This window comes from Homalodisca vitripennis, chromosome 7 (assembly GCF_021130785.1).
Source record: "Homalodisca vitripennis isolate AUS2020 chromosome 7, UT_GWSS_2.1, whole genome shotgun sequence".
In the NCBI taxonomy this organism is placed as follows: domain Eukaryota; kingdom Metazoa; phylum Arthropoda; class Insecta; order Hemiptera; family Cicadellidae; genus Homalodisca; species Homalodisca vitripennis.
The window spans coordinates 137,897,305-137,921,898 of record NC_060213.1 but is presented as its reverse complement, the minus strand read 5'-3'; the positions used below and the strand labels follow the sequence as shown (position 1 = coordinate 137,921,898).

Genomic DNA, 24,594 nt, shown 5'->3' with positions numbered 1-24,594 from the left:
GCCGTACGTCAGACTGCTGCGTTTACCTCCACAACTCAGAGTCCCGCACGTGCTGTGTCAGGCACATGGGACCATGTATCAAATAAAAAACTGTTAATAAATAAACATATTTGAACTGTGAACTGTGTGAACAACTGCGGTTACGTCCGAGTTTACAACACAGTTTACGTAGACATATCGGAACAACGACTTTTCCAAGGACAAAGTTTAGCAAACCATCTAACTGAGTACGGTAAGTATATAAAGTCAAAATCAGTTGGTACCGAGTGTACGAAACACAAGAGGTTGGAGACCTTTGAGGTCGCAGTAATAAATATCCGGTATTGCAAAGTTTACTTATAATTTTAATTATAGCTAATAAAATCTACAAGCACCATTCTTAGATTTTAAAATAAAAATATGATTTACCACGTTGCTACCAAAATAGAATGATAATTAACTAAAATAATATCTTGTGGGGTGGGCCCGGTGGTTCCAATGTTTTTGGGGTATTGCCTACAAACTAAATCATTTAATAAAACTTTCCCTTCATGTTGATGTCAACTTCTTTTTTTAAGTTCTCGTAGTTTATTACACCTTACTAAGGGTGTTCACGAAGATATTTTGGGAATATGATAGTCGCGTCGAAACAAAAAAATATAAAAACATTGGTCAGAAATGCTTTTTATTCCTGGAATGTTAAATATTAAAAACTCAGATTTGGCAAAAATAAAATTTTTGTAGTCTCAAACAAAGAGAAAAATTAATATTATATTATCATGTCACGTTTTAAGATATCGGATGGTTGAAGTTTTTATGACTTATACCGTGACAACTAAGATTATAAAAATGTTCGAAGAACAATAAAGTTTCATAAATCTAATTACAAAAAACTTACCCCACCAGAACCGTTAAAGTACGTTAATAAAATAATGTAGATGTTAGCTTTTAAACTGTCACAATGCACGACAAAATTGGCATTGTTTACATGTTTCAGAATCATTAACCGAAATTTCTACACATAAATGTTGTATAATTAACTAATTTTAGTTGCATTTATGACTATAATAGCTAAGAAAATGTTAACCGCGAAAATATCGTATTTTTTTAATGGTTAAGTGTAAAAATGTTGCAATTTTCGATCATTTTTAATAACTATTTTCCCCACTTGGCATTTAGAGCCATTTAAGTTATTTTTACTGGAAACATTTAGACGGATAAGTCTGAATGTAGATTTTAGTGAATACAGCTAATTAGATAGTGGTCAATACAAGGAGGTGTCTGTAAGGAGGAATTTAGATTACAAAACAAAATTATGGCTAATACAGTTTTGAATTTGATTTTTAAACGTAGTAATGAAGTTTTAAAAACGATACATAGAGTTCGTTTTGAGCTTCTTCGTCGCCGACTTTTTTCGGGTCACTTCAGACGAACATGACTCCAAATTGCAGGAGGCAAGTCTGAGACAGCGTCACGTTTCAAACGCTGCAGCACTAAGGGGAAGGTGAATTGAAGCTAAACTCAACATTCTCATTCAATCAACTTCCCACCATAGCTACTTTACATCATGTGTTGATTCCCAATGTGGATATAAACAATATGGCCATTAAACGCCAAATGCATTCACTGTCATAAGCAAGAAGATCGAAAGAAGTTTCCATACAGTGGAAGTTCTTTTCAATTCATTTTCAAAAAGGACCATTGATTGGTTTTCAATCAGTTGATTCAAAATATTGTATGATTGCATTAAAATTAGTGCATCGATATCTTTAAAAATAAATATAACTTATTTAATGCTGCTAACACTGAACTAGTTCGGATTCCACATTAATCTGTCTGTATCTCTCTTACCTTCCTTGGAGAATCAACTATTAATTAATTATCTTATCTGAGGATCGTTAAACCTCACATATGGCCATAAGACTTGTTTTGTAAACTATTTTTTAAATTCTTTAATTTGAGGACAGCAACGTGGAAAAATATTTTCAGCAATGAACTGGATGCCTGAAAAATCTGGACCGTGCGGAGAGAGAAGATTCTGAGGGCAGGAAGTCGATCTGCACCGATGGTCACAATTTCTGCCCTAACGAGATGTAAACTGCGTCAGAGACCATTTTTCAACCCAAGCTTTTGTTACCCGTTAAGGTCCAAGTCTATTCTCTCTGTACATACATTGATCTAAACAGTCTGCTCACGTTTTATTCTGAGGGTAACAATAAACTCTGATCAAAATCCGATTAGAGTTTTTAAACATGCATTGGAATTTGACTCTATTATTTATATTCTTTATTTCATTAATCACTGTAGGCTACACGCGGTTATTTTGATTTTAAATAGGGAGATATGTGACAATGTTATCCCTCAAATACTTTAACGCATTGAGTATTGTCATGTATTAATGAAAGATGTTTAATTTTAAGGATGTTATTGATATATCATCTATGACCCTTTTAGCTCTTTCGATTTTGCTCTTATATAAATTGAACAAATTCCAAACATTCATAATTCATCGTTTGAATATATCAAAAATACACACAGATACTGGAACACTTTTTAAAAACGTTTCGAAGAGAGACATCTTATACAATTCTACTATCAAACGTAAGACGGAAGAGTACTTAGGGTTTATAACTGTCCTTATGGTGTAAAACCCTATAGCGTTCCTTAAGGATACAAAAGTACGCACCACCTCGTGTCGCGTAACAGGTTGCATGCAAAATTTAAAATCTGTATAGCTAATTCCATTCTCCAGATGTTTTGCTGATAAATAAGCAGAATAAAATCAAATAAAAGGTTTTTGTCTTCTCGGCAGACAAAAGAGAAATTGTATTTGCGTAATAAGTGATAAGCGTCAGTGACGCTCAGCCTAAACACCGTTGTTTGCCATACTTGATACTCAATCATTTCCTATGTAAAAATGAAGTTTCTTGGACATGCTCCATAATATAACTCATTCTTTCCTACGTAAAAATTAAGTTTTTTGGATTTGCTAAAAAATATAACTCATTCTTGTCTACGTAAAAATGAAGTTTCTTTGATACGCTCCATAATATAAATCATTCTTGTCTACGTAAAAATTAAGTTTCTTTGGATTTGCTCAAAAATGTAACTTATTCTTGTCTACGTAAACATTAAGTTTCTTTGGATTTGCTCAAAAAATATAACTCATTCTTGTCTACGTAAAAATGAAGTTTCTTGGGTTTGCTCAAAAATATAACTCATTCTTGTCTACGTAAAAATGAAGTTTCTTGGAATATTTCAGGCCTACAGATGAAACTTGCCACATTATACACTCACACTTTCACTGAATTAGATTTCATATCAGTGTTTAAATAGTAAAATTCTACACGCCAAGTCGCCAAAAAGGTCATGCTGTATGAATTGCAGTAGTTGGTCGCACATGTTAAAATTGCGTATGATTATCCTGTACTCAATTTGTTAACACATTTATTTCTCCCGCGATTTTCTTTGTAGCCATCATTATTACCTATCAGATCATTGTAAAAATATTCGCTAACGCTCAGCCTAATCAAATGTACTGACATGTACCATCATCGAACTCAGTGTTGCCTATATAGAAATGGTGCTTCATACAAAATGCCAAGCCTTTTGGTCTGTTCATTTTCGAGATATCGTTCGTACACAGAGACGAATAGACAGAAATAATAATTTTCCATCCCTCGAGTCACAGGCTTCGCTAAAGCTCAGCCAAAAAGGAAATTAATGGGATTATTATAATTACAAAATAGACTATCATACTATATATTTACTACAGTGTAATTTTGTCATAGACCTCAACGTAAATATCAAACCCATTGCTGTTAGTAGTTTTATTACAATTTTTCATACAATTGTTTAAATTGCTTCATACAATTCAAATACCTTGATAAATATCTCTCTAAGGTAAATCCAAGTACATATACCATTTGAAATACTAGGATCTTCACTTATCTTAGTGAAGTTATTTGACTAAATATCATTATAATTTAAGAAAAGATTATGTTGACGATCACATTAGGCTCATAAAATGAGCTGAACGTCAGTGATCTGAAGAACTGGTACATTTCGGTGATCTAAGTTAACTGAACCGAATCATTCCAGAGTCGTTCCTTCCATCACAATTCTACTAGTATCTTGTATACTAATAAACCCCTTGGACTTAAGTATGGCTTACATACGCTCTTTGATAAACATGTTCTCGTTATTTGACACAATATATTTTACAAAGATTCAGCATTTTAAAGAACTGTAAATTTATTATGTACCAAGGGAAAAAATTATTTATGTTTCTTTTTCATGAAATTTTAATAATGTGCTTTGTATTGACAAGCGATCATAGTTGCCCGGAGTTCGACGAATAACTGGCGCGCAACACTGGTTCGGGAAAGGGAAATAGTTTCACTCTCGGCCTATTGTATTAACAACAATATAACTGCCCAATGGTGCAGTTGCCTCTTTTGGCCTGGATAACCAAATTATTATTGTTGCAGCAGTTCGATTACACTGTATTTAGAAACTTTCGGAGCTATTTTAACTAATAAAGGATATTATTACTATGACGTCATTGTAATTATTGTTTCTAATTGATTGTTAACGTAATAGTAAGACATATTACGCAGTTATTTTTATTCATACAACTTTGTCATTCCGCAAAGTCGGTCAGTAACATTTTTGGAAAATTAGTACAATGCAATTATTAATTTTTGTGAATAGTAGATTTTGTTAATTATATCGTATCTATACCTTGGGCTTATTTTATTATTTGCTCTTTATGTACAGGTACAACAATATTAATAAAAGAAATTACTATAGAGACTGGCTTAAAAAGCACAGCACAGGTAGTCACCCACGGTAAAAATTAAGTTTAATGTATAACTGTGATATATTGTTTAAACTTTTGAACTTGAGTGTAACAATTTTTAAAACCAACGTCATAATCACAAAATTAAAATTTTTAAAAGTGACATAATGTTACTTGATCCAAAACGTAGAAAAATTCAAGATGTGGTATTGTCAATTGAAAAATACAGTTACACTACGTTTCGAGAACTGCAATCTGATGTCTTCTTCAAGTAAATAACTAACCTAACTCATAATTACAAACTAGGTTAAAATAAACAAATCAAACCAGAACGTTGTCACAACGCGGATTACGGATCTCGAAACGTAGTGTTACTGATTTTTTGTATCACTGGACGATTGCATATGTCCAGAAAACCCTTCACAATCCTTCCATCGTCAAAAAAGAATTTAAAAAAAGAAGTCAACAAGGGAATTTCCCTTTGAGAGAGTACACACTGTTTACGTCAATTTTCATTGAACCGTTTAAAAATGCCTGTTACAAATCAGAAAACGACGCAGGTTACCCCCTCCAGCTATAGGCAAGCGTCCAGACTACCAGCGATGACGTCATGATTTAGTCCACTGGCCAGGTTATCTTGATGGCCACGGGGAGCGCTCTAAGCCAACGCGTTGCGTTTGCAAACATGAACCTGCTTCCAGTCGAGTATACAGTTGGGAAATAACGTTACTTTTTAATAATGTGGTTAGTTGGCATTATGTTCCAGTAACCTGTTACCAGCTAACCTAGTATAGTTATTCCGGTAATAGTTATCGCTTGATAAACCTGTTACTCGTTATAGGCTACGTCTAGTCGAGTCATGATGGCAGGAACGACTCTTTGGAATGATTCGGTCCTTTCAACTCAGATCACCGAAATGAGCCGAAATCACTGTTGTTATAGTTTACATTATGAGCCTAATGTGATTATCAACATATTTTCTTAAATTATAATGATATTTAATCTAATAACTTTAACCCTATAATTCTACATTTTAGTCTTGTACATTTCGCTTTTTAGTATAGGAAAATCCATTTCAACAAAATTTGAAATCGATATGCTGTTATCAATTCAGTTTTAATCGATTACTATGTTCACAACTTTTGTTTTTTTTCTAAATTTTAGAACAATTATTGCCCAAATACAGGAAGAATCGATGTGGAAATACGTTAGAATAACCTTTTACATACGTTCGTCAAGAATAACAATTTTCAGTCATTAACTTTTGATGGTGTTTGCACCAAAATCTGCTCCGAAGCTCTGGTGAAAGGAAACACTCCAGGCAGGTAAATGTAACATCATAATTCTAGAGATTTAATAAGCGATGAGTAAGGCATTACAAATTTAATTTCAAAGACAAGGATGGGTTTTTCCGTACCTCTGTAATAATACGTTTCCAAAACACTTCTCTTTTAAAAACTGTTCACAGACACTTCTTACAGATACATCACACCCTTCCTTACCCACATCTCTTACAAGAGATTTTTATATTTTCGACATTTTTAATACCATCTCATTTTGATCCTAAAAAATTGGCGTATTTGACAATTAATTCATTACTAGAACAAATTCTCTATCGATTTCACGTAAAACTAAACTGTGATTTTACAAAGTTAAAATTAGCTCTCGGAACAGGCGATGAAGTTGAAGCTCAAAGTTGTATCGTTTCCTGATAAGACGAAGAACGTGCTTTTAGCTCTGAACAGATTCTGGAAATAATCCGGATTAGCTGGATTAGTTACTTTGTTGCTTTTACAACAAATCGTTCTCTCTGTATTACTCCTTCTATCCGTTGTTTCCACAATCAATTCGATTGATTTATTGTGATTAAATATAAGCTGAATAATTAAACAATTTTGAAAAATCACGAAAATAATCCCCGTTTTTGGTTAATTACGCCTAATCGCATTACAAAATTACCCAAATTTGCTCCGTTTTAGTCATTTTTACTTCTTACCTGCTCCGATTGCGAAGTGTTTTTGGGAGTTTTTTTTTTGGAGTGCCGATGGCCGAGCGGTCTAAGATGTTGGATTTTTGGTCCGAGTTAGGGATAGCGCAGGTTCGAATTCTGTCTGTGACCGTTGCACTTTTTACCAGTACCATCGACCTTGTACTGTATCGACTCTCCCCCTTATTCTGTTTGATAAGATCCTCGCACAGGCCAGTGGCCCATGAAGACGGGAAGAATAAGGCTTAAAAGGGAATCGGTTTCTCCTTAAAAAAAGAATAAATGGGTACTCGGATACATGGTTTTCTGACAGCCTCATACTAAAAAAATAATATGTACAGACTGGTTTAAACAAATTAAACAGAAAGGAGTTCAAGGTAGTATAAACACACAATTTTAGTCCTTGTCAGCCAATTTTTCCACTCTGATCTAAATAAGTAAATGTGCAACTGTTTTGTGTTCAGAAGTTTTAAATATACAAGAAAAACCCATTTGTAAACTGGTTTCATTTTATTTTAATTATTTACAAGAAGACAGCCAATTTATAGAGTACAAATACACACACTTTTACGTATACAGTAACTTTAATAAAAAAGCAAAAAGTTAAATTAACAATAACGACCAAATAACAATAAATACGATTGTGGATAACAATAAACAATGTAGGAATACGCTACGTCACTTGTCACGTAACATGATCTCTGTAGTTCAAAGCTACACGTGTTATTATGTAAACTGCAGTAAATGACATACTAAACTAAAACATATCACTTTGTTTAAAAATGTATTTATCTTGCGATTGTCTCATTGGCTTCAAGGTTACCCATAAAACCAACGTAAAAATGTTTTCACTGACGCTCATTCGAATCCCATGCACCATCAACGAACTTGGTGTTGACCTTATAGAAATGAAGCTTCGTTCAAGGTTTAAAGTCGATGGTTCATTTTTTTAAGATTTCGTACAGACAGACTAACAGTGGGAAATTAAGTTTTCCCAGCACCTCGAAAGATAGGCTACGCTAACGCTTAGCCAATAAAAGCCTCCGTGGAAACTGGAGCTTGTTTTGAAGATTACTAATCAAAATGTACGAGCAGCCCCCCTCCCCACCGTGCTGTGATTGAGCGAACCTAACCTCAAACCTGTTTTCCGGTCGGTAAACAATTTTGAGGTTTTACTCCCTGAATTTGCATTTTGACTTTTTGGTACTTTGGTATTACCCGAACGCCACTCTGCCCCTATCTACTGTTCGTTGTTAGGCTATATATAAGTTGGTAAATACGTATAACAACAAGGTACATATTGTAAATTGATCAAGTAAAGATTAACTTTACGAGCGCTCAACGTGATCTGGACTTGAATTTAGTTACGATCTCGAGGGATGTACTTTTCTTTGTTTTCCTTCTCCGGTGAGGGGTGGCGCCAAAGGCGCCACAGAAGCCTGCCCTGATGGTCGAGGGTATTATCAATCGGTACTTTCCTGATCCAGATCACGTCCAGATCGTCCAACTGTTCCGTCAGATCACGATGGACGATCTGGACGTGATCTGAGGCCAAGAAAGTACCGATCGGAAATGTCCTTGGCCATCAATACGGTCTTCGGTGGTGCCTTCTCCAACTTCCGGTGAAGAAAGAAAAACATTCCTCGAGATAGTATCTAAATTACATGGCGTAGTAAAAAGTAGTAGATAGGGACAGAGATAATATCAAAGTAATGACTTTTTTTACTACGGTCTATGTGAACGATCGATCTCTGGTGTCGGTTGATTTAACACGAACTGCTTTGGTCACGGTGGCATTCGAACTGCCTCACAAAGAACTGCACAGAGGATCGTAACTAAGCGGATGACACGGTAACATTGTCTACACTCTACAGTGTCCTGGCAGTGCTGAGGAGTCTGGAGCTCATCGCGCCAAGACCGATTTGAATTTGTAATTATAATTATAATAATTATTGTAACCTAGTTTTGTAATTATGTGTCAGGTTAGTTATTTACCTGAAGAAGAGATCAGATTGCAAATCTCGAAACGTAGTGATACTGATTTTTTGTATCACTGAACGATGGCAAATGTCCGGAAAATCCTGTTTCCTTCACAGTTCTTCCAACGTCAAATATAAACTTGATACAAAATTTAAAAAAATAATTCATATGCACATTGCAAAATTTTGAAGGACCTTTTTTTAATTTTCCTAAAGAGTAAGTTTAAACTTAATATTTGTGCTCAGTCTTGAACAAGAATTGTAACAGTTAACTAAATGCTTGTTTGGAAATGTTTTAAGTTGGCCTGAATAAGTAGACTGTAAACACTAATGAATGAGGTTATGAGAAAGTGAGTTGAGAAGGTGAGTGAGAAAGTGAGAAAGTTCTCTAAGATGTGAGGATAAATTAATTTATTCCAAATAAAACCTTAATAGAAACGGTTTACCAGTAGATTGGCCCACGAATAAGAATATTTCAATCTAATAATGATTGTTGCACATTATTTATGAAGGTTACAGAATTGTTTCGAATGTTTGCGGCGCGGCGGTTCACTGATAAAAGATCGAGAACGATGACAAACGTCAAAAAAGTAGTGCCATGAAACACTTTCCATAAATATTCGATGAGTGATTCTAGCATTAAATGCAAGTACTGCAAAGACGGAAGATTCAAGTACCGGCGTCACAATGGGACCAAGTAAATCTAGCAAGTTCTTCGAACACCACTGTCACTAAACAAATGAAACCGCATTCCCAAATGTTTGGTGTGTTGAAACATGACCAGAGATAACCGCTTACCTGACCAGTCTCCAACAATACTGTAGATAAGAAAGATAACAGAATGATAAGACACTTGCTTTTCCTGTTTACTTTCAATAATACTAATAGCGAAAATAGTAATTATGTTATTATTACACTAAACCTTTTGCTTTTTGGCAATAACATTGCATTCAGTAAGTAATGGTGTTGTGTTATTAGCAGTAGTACAGTAGTTTGTAGACTAATAATTGTTGTGTAATAAATTACATTATTGACTGCTGATACCAAACGGCTTGGCCGATTTCAATTTGTTTTACCAAAATACAGCATTTTTATGAGCTTCAATGTGAGGTGTCACAAGGTATTAGTTGCCATCTCAAAATGTTGGCTTTATGTATGGGGGGATGGGGTGAGCACCACCATTTTGAATTTTTACCCCCAATTAGTACTGTATACTCCCATTTACAGAATCTTTGTACTTTTAATACGAGTTTGAAGTTTTCAAATGAACACTCTGTATACCATATTTATTAACAAGGTAGTAGACTTGAGCAACATATTTTAACATTAATGAATCTTCTTTAGTTTGATTGGAAAAAGATTAAATAAACAATTTATTATAGTGAAAGAATAAATGTCAGATATTATATGTCATCCAAAGATGGCTGGTTTATAACTTCTAGTTGGACTTCAACTGGGCACAACAAAACCGATGTGTCACTGCAATCTGGGCAACCTTATGGATGTCCAGGAGCGGCACATCACTAACCGCAAATTTTAAGATTTTAGGGTGCAAGGGTATTTTTGGCAATACAACTACTTTTAATTCATTTTAATAGAACCAATAAATATTTTAAACTTTTAAATCTTGACGTTTTCTCAAGGAGACTGTATTTTTATATAAATGCAACACTGCCTTAATGTATCGAAACGGAAGTAAAAAATAAACATCGAGTAAATTCTAATTTAGGAGAAATTCCAATCACTGTCAAAGCCGTAACCGATTCTTTCATAACAGTTCGTTGCAGTTGGGACAGAAAGTACTGAAGTTTGATAGTTCGCAACGAGCGGGAAAGACGGGAGCTCGCTAGTTGTTACTAGATGGTGAGTAACTCCAAATTGTCGAGTTCCGCTCTGACTGCATCAGTTGGTTCTGGTGCATTACTTTCGAACTCCAATCTCGAACTTTATGTCAGAACCCTTTCAACATGGAGACTTCAAGTGTTCGGAAATGTTGGTTTGAAGTTCAACATGACAATAGCTGTACAATTATTTTTGTTTATTTATTCATTGTCATTTTTAAGAAGCAAATAAAACAAACATTTGTTAAGAAATATATGCATTAAAGATTGTCAGCAAATGGAAAAAAGTAAATCATGAAGTTTTATGTCTTACATACTGAGATTTGTGAATCAATATTTTTTTATGCATCAAGAAAAATGTTTTGGCTTTATTGATTGAAACATGTGATATTTTAGATAAAAACAGAGCATATTACTACTACTATGGGCATTATTCAAAATCCACAAAACTGTAAGGATTTAAATACTCCAGTCGACAAAAATAAAGTCGAACTCTAAAAAACTGTTTTTCTTTAGATATGTTAAATCATAATTCGCAATTATAATCAGGTCATTCACCCTTAATATAATAGAATACCTGAAAATATGATCAGCGGAGCTTGTGTCTAAAATATCGAAATTAATTTTATTCCCTTTATAATTTTAAATAAAAAACGTTTTTAGCTATTCCGACAGATTCAACTAGAATTGCTTGAGTAATTTTGGATGTCAAAACTTTCAAAAATATTTTTGCATGTTTGTTAGGATCTTTTTTTGGTGGAATTCTAACGAACTTAACAATTATTCAAGTATACTTTATGCTTTTAGTACTTGCTGAGTCTTTGGGACCCATTTAATCTCGTATTTACCGCGGACATTGCATCCCACCACACTAAGCTCCGAGCTTTATTCTTACTCAGTTTAAACTGCATCAATGACTGGGTGTATAACTGTCCATTTTCAAAACCAATTTAATCTGGTATTTACCGCGGACATTGCATCACACCACACTAAGCTCCGAGCTTTATTCTTACTCAGTTTGAACAGCATCACTGACTGGGTGGATAACTGTCCATTTTCCCGCGAAGACCCATTTAATATTGTATTTACCGCGGACATTGCATCACACCACACTAAGCTCCGAGCTTTATTCTTACTCAGTTTGAACAGCATCACTGACTGGGTGGATAACTGTCCATTTTCCCGCGAAGACCCATTTAATCTTGTATTTTCCGCGGACATTGCATCACACCACACTAAGCTCCGAGCTTTATTCTTACTCAGTTTGAACTGCATCAGTGACTGGGTAGATATTCTTACTCAGTTTGAAATGCATTAGTGACTGGGTGGATTACTGCCCATTTTCCCGCGTAAACCCATTTAATCTCGTATTTACCGCGGACGTTGCATTCCACCACACTAAGCTCCGACCTTTATTCTTACTCAGTTTGAACTACATCAGTGACAGGGTGGATTACTATCTATTTTCCCGCGTAAACCCATTTAATCTAGTATTTACCACGGACATTGCATCCCACCACACTAAGCTCCGAGCTTAACTCTTACTCAGTTTGAACTGCATCACTGACTGGGTGGATTACTATCTATTTTTTCCGCATACACCCATTTAATATGGTATTTACCGCATACATTGCATCCCACCACACTAAGCTCCGAGCTTAACTCTTACTCAGTTTGAACTGCATCAGTGACTGGGTGGATTACTGTCCATTTTCTAAAACCAATTTAATCTGGTATTTACCGCGGACATTGCATCCCACTACACTAAGCTCCGAGCTTTATTCTTACTCAGTTTGAACTGCATCAGTGACTGGGTAGATATTCTTACTCAGTTTGAAATGCATTAGTGACTGGGTGGATTACAGCCCATTTTCAAAACCCATTTAATCTCGTATTTACCGCGGACATTGCATCCCACCACACTAAGCTCCGAGCTTTATTCTTACTCAGTTTAAACTGCATCAGTGACTGGGTGGATTACTGTCCATTTTCCCGCGTAAAACCAATTTAATCTGGTATTTACCGCGGACATTGCATCCCACTACACTAAGCTCCGAGCTTTATTCTTACTCAGTTTGAACTGCATCAGTGACTGGGTGGATTACTGTCCATTTTGACGCGTAAACCCGTGTAATCTGGTATTTGCCGCGGACATTGCATCCCACTACACTAAGCTCCGAGCTTTATTCTTACTCAGTTTGAACTGCATCAGTGACAGGGTGGATTACTGTCCATTTTGACGCGTAAACCCATGTAATCTGGTATTTGCCGCGGACATTGCATCACACCACACTAAGCTCCGAGCTTTATTCTTACTCAGTTTGAACAGCATCACTGACTGGGTGGATAACTGTCCATTTTCCCGCGAAGACCCATTTAATATTGTATTTACCGCGGACATTGCATCACACCACACTAAGCTCCGAGCTTTATTCTTACTCAGTTTGAACTGCATCACTGACTGGGTGGATAACTGTCCATTTTCCCGCGAAGACCCATTTAATCTTGTATTTTCCGCGGACATTGCATCACACCACACTAAGCTCCGAGCTTTATTCTTACTCAGTTTGAACTGCATCAGTGACTGGGTAGATATTCTTACTCAGTTTGAAATGCATTAGTGACAGGGTGGATTACTGTCCATTTTGACGCGTAAACCCATGTAATCTGGTATTTGCCGCGGACATTGCATCACACCACACTAAGCTCCGAGCTTTATTCTTACTCAGTTTGAACAGCATCACTGACTGGGTGGATAACTGTCCATTTTCCCGCGAAGACCCATTTAATATTGTATTTACCGCGGACATTGCATCACACCACACTAAGCTCCGAGCTTTATTCTTACTCAGTTTGAACTGCATCACTGACTGGGTGGATAACTGTCCATTTTCCCGCGAAACCCATTTAATCTTGTATTTTCCGCGGACATTGCATTCCACCACACTAAGCTCCGACCTTTATTCTTACTCAGTTTGAACTACATCAGTGACAGGGTGGATTACTATCTATTTTCCCGCGTAAAACCCGTGTAATCTGGTATTTACCGCGGACATTGCATCACACCACACAAAGCTCCGAGCTTTATTCTTACTCAGTTTGAACTGCATCAGTGACTGGGTGGATTACTGTCCATTTTCCGCGTAAACCCATTTAATCTGGTATTTGCCGCGGACATTGCATCACACCACACTAAGCTCCGAGCTTTATTCTTACTCAGTTTGAACTGCATCACTGACTGGGTGGATTACTATCTATTTTTTCCCGCATACACCCATTTAATATGGTATTTACCGCATACATTGCATCCCACCACACTAAGCTCCGAGCTTAACTCTTACTCAGTTTGAACTGCATCAGTGACTGGGTGGATTACTGCCCATTTCCCGCGTAAACCCAATTAATCTGGTATTTACCGCGGATATTGCGTCCCACCACACGAAGCTCCGGGCTTTATTCTTACTCAGTTTGAACGGCATCAGTGACTGGGTGGATTACTGCCCATTTTCCCGCGTAAACCCATTTAATCTCGTATTTACCGCGGACGTTGCATTCCACCACACTAAGCTCCGACCTTTATTCTTACTCAGTTTGAACTACATCAGTGACAGGGTGGATTACTATCTATTTTCCCGCGTAAAACCCGTGTAATCTGGTATTTACCGCGGACATTGCATCACACCACACAAAGCTCCGAGCTTTATTCTTACTCAGTTTGAACTGCATCAGTGACTGGGTGGATTACTGTCCATTTTGACGCGTAAACCCGTGTAATCTGGTATTTGCCGCGGACATTGCATCACACCACACTAAGCTCCGAGCTTTATTCTTACTCAGTTTGAACTGCATCACTGACTGGGTGGATTACTATCTATTTTTTCCGCATACACCCATTTAATATGGTATTTACCGCATACATTGCATCCCACCACACTAAGCTCCGAGCTTAACTCTTACTCAGTTTGAACTGCATCAGTGACTGGGTGGATTACTGCCCATTTCCCGCGTAAACCCAATTAATCTGGTATTTACCGCGGATATTGCGTCCCACCACACGAAGCTCCGGGCTTTATTCTTACTCAGTTTGAACGGCATCAGTGACTGGGTGGATTACTGTCCACTTTCCCGCGTAAACCCATTTAATCTGGCATTTACCGCGGACATTGCATCACACCACACTAAGCTCCGAGCTTAACTCTTACTCAGTTTGAACTGCATCAGTGACTGGGTTGATTACTGCTCATTTTCCCGCGTAAACCCTATTAATCTGGTATTTACCGCGGATATTGCACCCCACCACACTAAGCTCTGAGCTTTACTCTTACTCAGTTTGAACTGCATCAGTGAATAGGTTGATTACTGCTCTTTTTCCGCGTAAAACCCGTGTAATCTGGTATTTACCGCGGACATTGCATCACACCACACAAAGCTCCGAGCTTTATTCTTACTCAGTTTGAACTGCATCAGTGACTGGGTGGATTACTGTCCATTTTGACGCGTAAACCCGTGTAATCTGGTATTTGCCGCGGACATTGCATCACACCACACTAAGCTCCGAGCTTTATTCTTACTCAGTTAGAACTGCATCAGTGAATAGGTTGATTACTGCTCTTTTTCCGCGTAAAACCCGTGTAATCTGGTATTTACCGCGGACATTGCATCACACCACACAAAGCTCCGAGCTTTATTCTTACTCAGTTTGAACTGCATCAGTGAATAGGTTGATTACTGCTCTTTTTCCGCGTAAAACCCGTGTAATCTGGTATTTACCGCGGACATTGCATCACACCACACTAAGCTCCGAGCTTTATTCTTACTCAGTTTGAACTGCATCACTGACTGGGTGGATTAACTGTCCATTTTCCCGCGTAAAACCCACTTAATCTGGTATTTTACCGCGGACATTGCATCACACCACACTAAGCTCCGAGCTTTATTCTTACTCAGTTTGAACTGCATCAGTGACTGGGTAGATATTCTTACTCAGTTTGAAATGCATCAGTGACTGGGTGGATTACTGCCCATTTTCCCCGCGTAAACCCATTTAATCTGGTATTTACCGCGGACATTGCATTCCACCACACTAAGCTCCGAGCTTTATTCTTACTCAGTTTGAACTGCATCAGTGACTGGGTGGATTACTGTCCATTTTCCCGCGTAAACCCGTGTAATCTGGTATTTACCGCGGACATTGCATCCCACCACACTAAGCTCCGAGCTTTATTCTTACTCAGTTTGAACTGCATCAGTGAATAGGTTGATTACTGCTCTTTTTCCGCGTAAAACCCGTGTAATCTGGTATTTACCGCGGACATTGCACCCCACCACACTAAGCTCCGAGCTTTATTCTTACTCAGTTTGAACTGCATCAGTGAATAGGTTGGATTACTGCTCTTTTTCCGCGTAAAACCCGTGTAATCTGGTATTTACCGCGGACATTGCATCACACCACACAAAGCTCCGAGCTTTATTCTTACTCAGTTTGAACTGCATCAGTGACTGGGTGGATTACTGTCCATTTTGACGCGTAAAACCCGTGTAATCTGGTATTTGCCGCGGACATTGCACCCCACCACACTAAGCTCCGAGCTTTACTCTTACTCAGTTTGAACTGCATCAGTGAATAGGTTGATTACTGCTCTTTTTCCGCGTAAAACCCGTGTAATCTGGTATTTGCCGCGGACATTGCATCCCACCACACTAAGCTCCGAGCTTCATTCTAACTCAATTTGAACTGCATCAATGACTGGGTGGATTGCTATCCATTTTCCCGCGTAAACTCATTTAATCTGGTATTTACCACGGACATTGCATCCCACCGCCAGTGGCGTAGCGAAGGGGGAAGGTCCAGGGGGTCCGGACCCCCCCCCCGAAATTTTAATACATAAAAAATGAAGCATGGAGCAGGAGAAAAAAGGAGAGTTATCATTACTCTTGTCTACAAACATTAAATTGATTGATTTAATTGATGAAAGTGACCGTTGTTAAAAATATAATTGTCCTTTCGTTTAAATCATAAAGTATCATACGATACTTTTGGGCTCGGCTTTTCGGATAGTGTAGTGTAATCACGGTATTTCTATAGGGCGCGGTCACGTGACGTGGCAAAGTAATCTGAATCGTAACACGGCGAACAGTTTAAATTAGCGACCACTTCGTTCAAATTCGTCTTGGGGACGTAAAATGACCGATTAGAATTAAGTTACGACGTTGATTTTAGGTGTCATTAAACTGTATACGTGTATATAATTATCGAACAAAATAAAATTCAGTTTTGGTCGGAAAATACGCTTGAAAAACTCTACTGATTAGAACTTCAGCTAATTTGGACTTCAGTGATTGAGGTAAACGTGGTGTTTTCGGTAGAGTTAGGACGACGATTTTTGTTATCATTAAAGTGTACACTGTACCTATATAATTATCGAGAAAAAAATCACTTCCGGTCGGTAAATACCGAATAAAAGCTCTCTACAGATTCAAGTTTTGATGATTTTGGATTTCACTGGTTGAGTGGTTGAGGTAAAAGTGGTACTTAGAATTATGTTAGGACGTTGATTTTAGGTATTAATTCAACGCCGACTAATACATACATAATTATCGAGAAACAAAACAATAAAATCACTTCCGGACGGAAAATACCGAGGAAAAGCACTACAGATTCAAGTTTTGATGATTTTGGATTTCACTGGTTGAGTGGTTGAGGTAAAAGTGGTACTTAGAATTATGTTAGAATACTGATTTTGGGCATCAATTGAATGCCGACTAATAACTACATAATTATCGAAGAAATATTGAAAAAAATCACTTCCGGTCGGATAATGAGAAGTGATAAGAAGTTCCGACTACTTTGGATTTCACTGACTGAGGTATTATTTCATTTTCCTTAGTATATTCCGATCGGAAGTGATCATTTTTGTTTTTCTTTCTTGATAATTATATATTTATTAGTCGGCGTTGAATTAATACCTAAAATCAATGTCGTAACATAATTATAAGTACTACTTTTACCTCAACCACTCAACCAGTGAAATCCAAAATCGTTAAAACTTGAATCTGTAGAGAGCTTTTCTTTGGTATTTACCGACCGGAAGTGATTTTTTCTCGATATATATATATATAGTTAGTCGAGTACAGTTTAATGATAACAAAAAATCGTCGCCCTAACTCAATCAAAAATACCACGTTTACCTCAATAAATGAAGTCCGAAGTAGTTGAAGTTCTAATCATTAGAGTTTTTCATGTGTATTTTATTTCCGACCAAAAGTGATTTTTTTAAATTTTTTTTCCGATAATTATGTACTCGTCTACAGTGTAATGATACAAAAAATTGTCATAACTCATTGATAAATACCTCTATCAGTGAAATCCAAAGCAGCCGAACTTCTAATCAGTAGAGTTTTTCCGGTGCATTTTCCGACACTTAATTTTGATCTGTACCCGAGCAACGCTTGAAAATTGCCCACCTTTTCTAAAGGGTTTTCGGCCGCCAGTGGCCCAATGTCCCCGAAGGGGTATTTCATTTTCTCCACAGAATATAGTTGTGTCAATTATACACTTGAGTGAAGCTTTGTTTTGTTCTTCTTCTTTCTTATCCAGTGAATGCAACATCACATTGGTGCCTTCTACTCGGCCAGAATCGAGTTTCTGTAGCTATACAAGAAAATTTGTGGTACTAGAGTTGTTGTGAGAGTTGAATTTGCCTATTACATCTTTCCACTTTCTATAAGGCATAGTTACTAAAGCTCCATATTTTTACCTTTTACCAGTGAACTCATTGGCAAATAACACACAAAACGTCCCCCGGACCCCGGTTTCGGACCCCCCCCCCCGAACGAAATTTCTGGCTACGCTACTGCCCACCGCACTAAGCTCCGAGCTTTATTCTTACTCAGTTTGAGCTGCATCAGTGACTGGGTAGATTACTGTCCATTTTCCCGCGTAAACTCATTTAATCTGGTATTTACCACGGACATTGCATCCCAACGCACTAGGCTCCGAGCTTTATTCTTACTCAGTTTGAACTGCATCAGTGACTGGGTGGATTACTGTATATTTTCCCGCGTAATCTCATTTAATCTGGTATTTACCGCGGACATTGCATCCCACCGCACTAGGCTCCGAGCTTTATTCTTACTCAGTTTGAACTGCATCAGTGACTGGGTGGATTACTGTATATTTTCCCGCGTAATCTCATTTAATCTGGTATTTACCACGGACATTGCATCATACCACACTAAGCTCTGAGCTTTATTCTTACTCAGTTTGAGCTGCATCAGTGACTGGGTAGATTACTGTATATTTTCCCGCGTAATCTCATTTAATCTGGTATTTACCGCGGACATTGCATCATACCACACTAAGCTCTGAGCTTTATTCTTACTCAGTTTGAGCTGCATCAGTGACTGGGTAGATTACTGTATATTTTCCCGCGTAATCTCATTTAATCTGGTATTTACCGCGGACATTGCATCATACCACACTAAGCTCCGAGCTTTATTCTTACTCAGTTTGAACTGCATCAGTGACTGGGTAGATTACTGTATATTTTCCCGCGCGTAATCTCATTTAATCTGGTATTTACCGCGGACATTGCATCATACCACACTAAGCTCTGAGCTTTATTCTTACTCAGTTTGAACTGCATCAGTGACTGGGTGGATTACTGTATATTTTCCCGCGTAATCTCATTTAATCTGGTATTTACCGCGGACATTGCATCATACCACACTAAGCTCTGAGCTTTATTCTTACTCAGTTTGAGCTTCATCAGTGACTGGGTGGATTACTGTATATTTTCCCGCGTAATCTCATTTAATCTGGTATTTACCGCGGACATTGCATCATACCACACTAAGCTCTGAGCTTTATTCTTACTCAGTTTGAACTGCATCAGTGACTGGGTGGATTACTGTATATTTTCCCGCGTAATCTCATTTAATCTGGTATTTACCGCGGACATTGCATCATACCACACTAAGCTCTGAGCTTTATTCTTACTCAGTTTGAGCTTCATCAGTGACCGGGTGGATTACTGTCCATTTTCCCGCGTTAACCCATTTAAATCTGGTATTTACCGCGGACATTGCATCCCACCATACTAAGCTCCGAGCTTTATTCTTACTCAGTTTGAGCTGCATCAGTGACTGGGTGGATTACTGTCCATTTTCCCGCGTAAACCCATTTAATCTGGTATTTACCGCGGACATTGCATCATACCACACTAAGCTCTGAGCTTTATTCTTACTCAGTTTGAGCTTCATCAGTGACCGGGTGGATTACTGTCCATTTTCCCGCGTTAACCCATTAAATCTGGTATTTACTGCGGACATTGCATCCCACCACACTAAGCTCCGAGCTTTATTCTTACTCAGTTTGAGCTGCATCAGTGACTGGGTGGATTACTGTCCATTTTTCCGCGTAAACCCATTTAATCTGTTATTTACCGCGGACATTGCATCCCACCACACTAAGCTCCGAGCTTTATTCTTACTCAGTTTGAGCTGCATCAGTGACTGTGTGGATTACTGTCCATTTTCCCGCGTAAACCCATTTAATCTGTTATTTACCGCGGACATTGCATCCTACCACAATTAACCTCCTAGCTTTATTCTTAAGCCTTTACCATTTTGGAGGAATTAATTGCAGAAAATTATCATACTCAGTTACGAACAATGTGTGTCATTATGGCTTAGGTTAATGAACCATATTACCCTAGTGGTTGCGAAATTCACTTCAGAGTAATTGAAAATTACTTAACAAGTTACCTAATGGCTTGTAGTATAGAACGAGGCAACGAGGGGAAGTTGCGCAACGAGAAGTGACAAAGTTCCTGAAAACACTCAAGTGTTGAAGGGCAGTGTTATTTTAATTATTAACTTTGTACAGTTCCCGCAAGGTGAAGGGAAATGAGGGAGCGTAAAAGTATAAATAGGAAAGGAATACAGGATTCATGTTTCTCACAATATTCAGTCACGTTTATTTCTGCACAGGGCTTTCGATTGCACGTTATTCCAATTTTGTTTATAAAATTCTATACAAAACCTTCCAAGATACATTTTCTGATGACCATTTAAAATCATTTAATGAGAAGTTGTAAATTCATTAGACAGACATTTGGTGCAGAATTTATGATCTTCTTGAAATCAGGCCCAAAGAAAAACTGTTCTAAAACCTTTTTTTAAAACGGCTGCAGGAAATAGCACTTTCTTTACTTATAAAAAAGAGTGATTTCCTAAACTAAAAATCACTCAAATGTCCTTCCTGAAGCTTTATGTCACTGCTGATACAATTCATGTGTTTGTCCTTCAGGCAATTTTAATTGGACCTGGTTACATAATTGCCTAAATGTCCTAGATTGAAGTCTTTAAGACGTGCATGTAATTAATTTCTATTTAAAAGAAGTTAAAGTGCGTGTTTAAAATAAAACACTCCAACTAAAATCCAATCGCTTCACCTTATCTCACCCTAGGTGGAGGGTGGACGAATATGCGTTTCAGTGCAGCACCTGCAGCTCTGACTGCCACTTCAAATTCTACAGTAAAATTTTACCTACTCTATCAGAAGTTTTACTTTTTCCCTTTTTTGATCAATTTTCCAAAAGCCCTTTCCCCAAGAACTGTAATCGATTTACAGTGACCTATGGGAATTAAGACATTTAAAACATTAAATATATCTTACTACCTGGAGTTCATACAAATTACGATCAAATAATACAATGACTAAATTTTACGATTATATTAAGAATTTATTTCACTATATTATACGCATATGAAGACATATCGTTCTATTTCATGTAATTATTGGCACTATTTTTATTATTATTTCTTTAGAGCAAATCTACAAATTAATCTTCTATAAGGAAAAACAAGGATTGAAATCAATTATGTAATTATGATGGAAGCCTATGACATTTCCTTTATTGTCCAATTTACTAATGAGGTATATAATTAATTTATTCTAAGAAGTACGTTTTAAGGATTTAATGGTATGGTGAATAATACAATTGGCTGTTATTGTTTCAATAACTAATATTATTTTAATTACAATTATTGTACCAATTTAAAAAGTATTATTGAAAATCAAATATCAACACCCAAGTGTGTGACAGTGTCAGATTTCAGACGCTGCTCTAAGAGGAAGGTAAACTAGAGCTAATCTCAATATTCACACGATTCATTTTATTTTATTTATGTACTTTTATAAATAGTAATAATTACAGTTTGTTTAAGTAAAATTCCTCTTTGTATAACGTTTGGATAAATTCCGTTCAATTCAAACCTAGTTTGGAGAAGATAATCCGTCCTAGTAAGGAAGAAGATAAGATTTCTTGGAAAAGTAAAACTCGCATTACAAGATACAGATTCGTGTTGGAGACAGTTGGCATTTGTTGTGAAAAGGACGCGAAAGGTCGGTACTGGCGGGAAGGAAGGAAACGAGCTCCTGATTGGTTGATCACCTTCCCGCCAGATCCTATCGACCAATAGGATTTGCGATCACTGGATTACTGTATTGGTGGCATTGGAAATGTCATTCAGAGACGATCTGATTTCGTCGATGCAGCTCTCACTGAAAGAACGTCTTCTTTTCCATTTGTACATTCGAACTTGCATATATTATTTATAAATCACGTATCATTTTATTCATGCATCAGGTTTAATAGTGCTTTGAATTTCATAAGATCTAAATTCTTACTTTTTACCGCATGACGATTGCAAAATTTAATTTCATATATAAAAATCTGTCGAATGTATTTACTGAATAATTAAATAAATTGAAAAAATTAGTCTAAAAATCTGACCTTTAGGGAGGCGTTGCTTTCGTTGCGTATTTTAATTAATTTAAGTTCTCTCTTATATGCGCCCATGAAACCTACTGAATGCGTACAATCCAGAATAATAAAACAAGTAAAAATATAATAAGTTATAGTATCCTACCGTCAATTCAATCCAAATTCATGTTGCCTTAATGGTTATTGTGACATGTTTCTAAGGTTAACCTTTATCTTCAGACCTCAGTAACGGTGGTGGATGGCTTTGTCACATAATTAAAATTACATTACACAACACAGTATACATAAATAGGTTACAGTATAATAAGCGGCCACCGACACAATCGAATATGATTATCGATTTTAAATGTCGATACTATCGAATACTACATATGACCTATACATATTCATAAATAATCATTGCCAGCTTTCTTTGTTTAGATGAGTGATGTCATTACCAGCTGTTGTTATTTCGTTTATTTAGGAGAAGTCTAGTGACAACGACAAGAGCAATAGTGATGAATATGCAGATATTGGCTTAAATAATTTTATAAACACTGAGCAATGTTTTAAACGGTTACAAGATAATGACCTTGCTCCTTTAAATCCGAATTGTCTAGTTTGTATTGACGAGTTGAAAACTAGAATTAAAGTTGGGAATCAAATAGTGTTTTGCTGCAAGAAAAGTAATAACAAACACTAATTATCTAAAAACGATCTTGAAAAGACTTATTTTGAACATTCTAAATTTGATATTATGAAATCAAACAAACTATTAGGTACTTTTGTATTGATGAATGTACTTTTGACGGCACAGTACCTGCAGAAATACAATTTCAGATTGGCTGAAGTAATTATAAGTACTACGCTGCTCAAACGTCGTTTAAATATAGTTTAGCTATTTTATGTTACCTGAAACAAATAATTATATTCACTATAATACGATTTATAAGCCTAAAACTTAATTCAGTTCGACATATTCACTCAAAGTTTGTTAAAAGTAAAATCTTGTTTGGAAATAAATTCAAAATAAAAATCATCTGTTTCGTTATTGACTAATGGCGGCAAGAACAGTGACTTACCGGTACGTGTCTTTTTTGTTTCACAAGCAGTCACGTTTATCCTTGAAAATACACAAAGTAAATGCTATGTTTTGTTGTAATTATATAAATTATATCATTATTTGTAAATTATATTAATATTCATACATTAATTCCTAAGATTGAAAACTAGCAAAACCATACTGTTCTTTGAAATATCTATTCCGTTATTTGTTCCGACATTTTGCTTTCAGTCTTTGAATATCGGATGATCATGAATATCGATGATTCGAATCATTCGATAATCATAATCCGATTGTGTTGGTGGCCGCTTATTACACTTCAGCCCATGCATAACTAAACACCACTACAACAATCACACAAACAGGATCGCGCCCGAGGTTTCCTGCAGGATGTAGCGCGGCAACTGCAGGTGGACTACTGGAATTAGATAACGCCGCTCTGATTCTGTCTCAGGTGTTGTGTTATCGCTCCGATCAGCTGTTCCGATTAGGGCTTGGTTTTTTCCACTGTTGATAACGGTGTTGAATATTATATTGGATTTGTTCTGTAGGTTTTTATTCAACAGGATTATGCCGTCGAACTTTTAAAAACTCTACGTTTTAAAAATAATAAAATTAGTCTACGTTTGTTATATACTAACAGAATGCAGTAAAATTTCACGGAACCGCTGTACTGATAAAATATCTGACTAAAATAATTACCCCTGGTACGGTATGAAAGTTCAGGAAAATCCAATACTGTTTGTATGTTGTACTAACATTGAATATATCCATGCACATCTGCATGAGATAACCAATTCGTGTTGATTTTCAGTAAGCGAGGTTTTCATTGATATTTTAGTGGCGTTGGTTTTATCTCATATCTTTTTAAGCGCTTATTCTTAACTATTTTAACAGCTGATTCATTTCATTCAGTTTAAACAGTGGAGGTTAATTGAGGTATTTGAGGTGGGTATTTCTGCATGCTGTCTATATTAATTTGTACTGAGTATAGCATATTTGACAAATTTGTACTTTTTATTGACGTTTCTATTACGATATCAATTTAAACTTTTTTTAATACTTCTTTTTCAAACTGTACAGTAATTTAGCTACGTATTGTTTACAATGATGAAGGAATATTTGGCTCCTCCTACCTTTGTGTTTTAATATTGGTTAGAATGTTTAGTTCTAAAA

The 24,594-nt window shown here is 36.6% G+C and overlaps 1 protein-coding gene across 2 annotated transcripts in view; it reads right to left on the bottom strand.

Moving 5' to 3' along the window:
- Nucleotides 1–24,594, bottom strand: part of LOC124366407 (neprilysin-1-like) — a 157,044-nt gene that overhangs the window by 123,452 nt on the left and 8,998 nt on the right. Inside the window, exon 1 of one of the 2 annotated variants that reach the window (XM_046822934.1) lies at nucleotides 8,763–8,815. The exons of the other annotated variant lie outside the window; for it this stretch is intronic. The gene's annotated coding sequence lies outside the window, so the exon portion shown is untranslated. Of the gene's footprint in view, nucleotides 1–8,762; nucleotides 8,816–24,594 lie in introns of those variants that run through there. 2 annotated transcript variants of the gene reach the window in all.